Raw genomic sequence first — 5,244 nt, forward strand, 5'->3', positions numbered from 1 at the left:
GGTCCCTGGCTGATGATATCAAGCTTATCCATTGTCTCTTCCAACAGATGTAGTCAAATTGATCCCTGTGTGTATCATCTTGCAAGGTCTATATGGATAGTAGTTGTTTAAGTTGTTGAAAAGAGGTATTTTCAATAAAGAAATCATGGGTCTGCAAAATTCTATCGTGCAAATCTCCAATGTTGTTTCTATCACCAAGGTCATACGTTTCAACTACTGACCCTTTCTTTAGGTTCCCAACTTTTGCATTCCAATGTCCAGTAATTATGAAGACATCGTGATTGCATGTTTGACCAATTTCAGGCTGAAGAAATTAATATAATTCTTCAATTTTTTAATTACTGGCTTTAGTTTTGGATATGAAAATGTTCTTTTTCCATAATGACGTTCATGCAATTTCTTTTGATTTTGTAATTCCCAGTATAGCTCAAAATTGTCAATACTAGTCCATTTCAGCTCACAAGTGCCTAGGATATTGATCATTATTCATCCCATTTCATTTTTAATGACTTCTCTCATTTTCCTTGATTCATATTTCACATATTCCATATTGTGATGTTTGCAGCTGTTTCTTTTCATTTTGAGTCTTGCCCTAACAGCAAATGATGGTACCAAAAGCTTTGCTTCATCTGCATTGTTCAGGTTGACTCTACTTTGAGGAGATAACTTCCTCGGTGATATTTTGAGTGCTTTCCAACTGAGGGATTCATCTTTCAGCAGTATATCAAACAGTATGTCTGTTGCTAGTCATAAGGCTTTCAGTAGCTAACTTTTCGGAGGAAGACCTCATCTTCCTAGACATATCTCATGTACACTTTACCCAATTTCTTTCAGTCTTGCAGAGCTATAGTACAAGAATAAGTAAAAAAGCACTGCTACTAGGGATCTAGTTCATAATACACAGGTTTATTCCATGTAAATATGTCTAAATATGTCTATGATGAGACTTTGTCTCACATACTTTGGACATATTATCAAGAGAGGCCAGTCCTTGTAAAAGGACATCATGCTTAATAAAGTAGAAGGACAGTGGAAAAAAGAGGAAGACCCTTGACAAAATTTGTTGACACCGTGGCTGCAACAATGAACTCAAACATAAAAACAATTGTGAGGATGACTTAGGATGGGTTGATGTTTTCTTCTGTTGTATATGGGGTCACTGTGGGGGGGAGGTCAGATGCTCACTGCCATCCTCCCAATTGCCAGATTGCAGTAGGCCCCACTCCCTGCTGTTAAAGACAATGGACGCCTGCAGACATCTATTTGGTTCCAGTAGGTGGGGTTTACACCCTACTGATAATGGTTCCTATGGAGATCTAGGGAATAGGTCAAAGTTAAGCCGCCATCCTAAACCTAGGATCTGCCCATCTTGTCACATGTATAGCCCCAATCCCTCCCCTTCCTATTACATGTATATCCCTAGACCACCCCCATCTCATTATTGTATTACCCATAGGACAGCCCCTTCCAGTGATGTTTGTCCTCATCTGTAATTAGGGGGCTTGCATGTCCCCAGAGAATATAAAAAGGCCTGGGCTAGCATTAAATCTCTCTCTCTCCCTCCACGTGGACCATCAAGTGGGGCTAAGGTGAGCATGCTACCATGAAATGTGTCTGACTCCATTTATTTCAATACTTCTATCTCTCATGCTCTCAATAACTTTACTATGATCTTTAATTGTTATCACTGTACAATTGCGCCTACCGGACCCGCAATGATGTGTTAGGGGCTGGCTTCCTCTGACAGTTCACTATGGGTCAGAATCAACTCAATGACCCCTAACAACCACAGCAGCATGTACTCAGTGACTGCACACAAGTTCTCTCAGTAGCACACTTCTTCTGGTCCCTTTTGGGTGCCTTCAGGAAAACAGGCCCAATCAAATGAGTGGCTGCTGAGTGTATCTGCTGGTCCAGTTAAATTCAAGGCAGAGAGGGCAACTTGGAAGGTTATGATGACTATTTTTTGGGGGTGGGGTGGATTTCAAAGTGATTATCTTAATAGATTTTCTCAAAAAAGTCATTGGAGCTTAGTATGAAAATGTTTCTCAGGACAAACATGGGGCTTAGTATGAAAAAGTTGTAAGATCGCTGGTGAGAAAGAGGCCAGGAAAGTTGAGCTGTGTTCCCTCTGCTCATTCTTCTAAGATAGCAATGGTTATCCTTTGAAGATTTCACTAGGAAATTTTACTCCAACCAGCCTACAGTCCTGATCCTGCAGCTTTAATCTTCTTTTTGTTCCCAAATCTCAAATAATATTTAAAAGGAATACAAATTGAGTCTCTTAATGATGCCCAAACCGCTGGTTTGATGTGGTTTGAAATCAACAGCACAGAATTCTTTTTAAGAGGGTTAGATCAATGGAAACAGTGCCTTCAGAAGTGTGCAGTTAAAGATGGAGATAGACCAAGAAACAATAGCTTCATATTTTTATATTTTCATCTGGAAAAGGGTTCTATGTTTTTATAGCAATACTTTTTCTTATGTCTCCTCCTAAAATACACACCACAACCAAAATATTGATATTGCTGCAATCCATTTGTCTTATTCAGACTTCCCCAGTTTTTGTTATATAGTTTCATCACTATATGCCCTTTCATGACCAGACTTACTTATCTTTTGTTAAGATGCTATTCTTTTTCCACTCAATTGCTTTTGTAGCTTAGTCCAAAATCTAATTGAGCAAATTTTTGTGAATATATTTCTAGATTTTCTACTTAGTTCCATTAATCCAAGTATCTATTCCACCAATAGGACACTGTCATAATTACTGTACCTCTATTGCCATTGTTGTTTTGGTTAGGAACTGAAGTCACTTCAGCATCATAGTATGTACAGCAAAAGAAAATCCTGTCCAGTTATGCATCATCCTCATAATTGTTGCTGTGTTTTAGCTTATTGTTGTAGCCACGGTGTCAATCCATTTCATTGATGGTCCTTCTCTTTTTCCCTGACCCCTTAGTTTCCCTAGCATCCTCTAGAGACTAGCATCTCCTGATAGCAAATCAAAAGTCAGTGAGATGGAGATTTACCAACATAGCCTCGAAGCCACAAGGTCAGTGGTGCAAACCTACCAGCCACTTTATGGGAGAAAGATGAGGCTCTCTACTCACATAAAGAATTACAGCATCAGAAACCCTATTTATATATTGAGAGAGAAAATCATTGTGAGTCAGAATCAAGCCAATGGGAGTGGATTTGGGGTACCAATTTATTTTAGAGCAAAATTTCTCTCCAAATAAGTTTTGCTGGCATTTTTATAATTGCCTTACATCTGTAATTAATGTGAGAAGAATTGACAGTTTTACTATGTTGAGTTTTCCAAATGCCAGACATTCTGGATTTCTCTATTTTTTAAGTCTTTTGTTTCTTTCATCAGCATTTTGTAATTTTCATAATTATACAGAGCCTACACATTTTAAATAACTTTTTTCTTAGATACATTTTAGGCGATTAGAAATGGTTTAGAATTCTTATCTCTGCATGTTCATTGTCATGTACAGAAATGTGATTCATTTTTTGTGTATATTGTATCCTATGATGTCACCAAATTCACTTTGTGCATGCAATATACAAATAGTGACAGTTTTTCTTCCTTTCCAATCTGTAGGCCTCTCCTTTGTGGAGGGGCAGTGATAAAGAGGAAGATACTCAATGAGATGGATTGATACAATGGCTACAGGAACGGCTTCAAACCTAACCAATGGTTCAGGATGTGACAGTGTTTACTTCTGTTGGGCATAGGATAGCTGTGCATCAGAATTGACATGATAGCATCTAACAACATGTGTTATTTTTGCTTTTTTCCATGAATTGTGAAGTTCTATTGTTTGATGAATATATATTTAAGATTTACTATGTCTACTTGGTGACAACACTTTTTATTATCATATAATGTCTCTCTTTGGCCTCAATAACTTAACTTGCTCTGAAATTTATTACTTAATAGCAATATACCCACTCCAGTAATAAAATTAATTTTATCATGATATATTACTTTCCAGTCTTTATTTCAGTCTACCTCCATTTTTGTATATTAAATTATCCTCTATTTAATTTCTTGTTGCAACACTGTATTGACAGGGAACGGCCATAAATTTAACCCATATTCAGAAAAGGATATAGAAGAAGGGATATCATTGTTGATATCAGATGGATCCTGTCTGAAAGCAGAGAATGCCAGAAAGATGTTTTCTTGTGTTTTATTGATTATGCCAAGACATTCAGCTACAAATGTCATAACAAACTATGGGTAACCTTGATAAGAATGGGAATTCCAGAACACTTTATCGTATTCATGAGGAACTTGTACATGGAGCAAGAGGCAGTTGTGCAGACAGAACAAGGGAATGCTGCATGATTTAACATCAGGAAAGGTGTGTGTCAGGTTTATATTCTCTTACTGTACTTGTTCAATCTGTATGCTGAACAAGCAGTAAAGCTGAATAATAGGAAAAGGAATGTGGCATCAGGATTGGAAGTAGACCTAACAATAACTTTAATAGATAGCTAATGCAATAGTGCTTGCTAATAGAGTGAAGGACTTGAAGCACTTGTTGATGAAGCCTGCAGTATGAATTGTGACTCGATGTAAAGAAGACCAAATCTTCACCACTGGACTAATAGTTATCTTCATGATAAATAAAGATAATTTTGAAGTTGTCAAGGATTTTATCTTACTTGGATCTACAATCAATGCTCAAGGAAGCAGCAGTAAAGAAATCAAAGTACACATTTTGTTAAGACAATCTGCTGCAAAAGACCTCTTTAGAGTATTGAGGAGCAAGGATGAATACCTGAGGACCTACTTGCACCTGGCCCAAGCCATGGTATTTTTCATCGCCTCATATGACATGTCACAATTGGACATTGAATGAAGAAGATCAAAGGAGAAACAATGCTTGCGAATTACAGTGCTGGAGAAGAATTTTGAAAGTACCATGAACTGCTAACAGGACAAATCGATCTGTCTTGGAAGAAGTACAGCCAGAATTCTCTTTAGAGGCAAGCATCAGGAAACTTCATATTACACACTTTGTCAATAGGAACCAATCCATGGAGGACATCATGTTCAGTCAAGTGGAGGGCCAATGAAAGATAGGAAGGCCCTCGGTGAGATGGGTTGACACCATGGCTGCAAAGATTGGTCAGGTATGGGAACAATTATCAGGATGGTGCAGAACTGTGCAAGGTTTCCTTCTGTTGTGCATCGGGTCACCGTGGGTTGAAGCTCACTAGATGGTA

The sequence above is a fragment of the Tenrec ecaudatus genome, chromosome X (assembly GCF_050624435.1).
Source record: "Tenrec ecaudatus isolate mTenEca1 chromosome X, mTenEca1.hap1, whole genome shotgun sequence".
In the NCBI taxonomy this organism is placed as follows: Eukaryota; Metazoa; Chordata; class Mammalia; order Afrosoricida; family Tenrecidae; genus Tenrec; species Tenrec ecaudatus.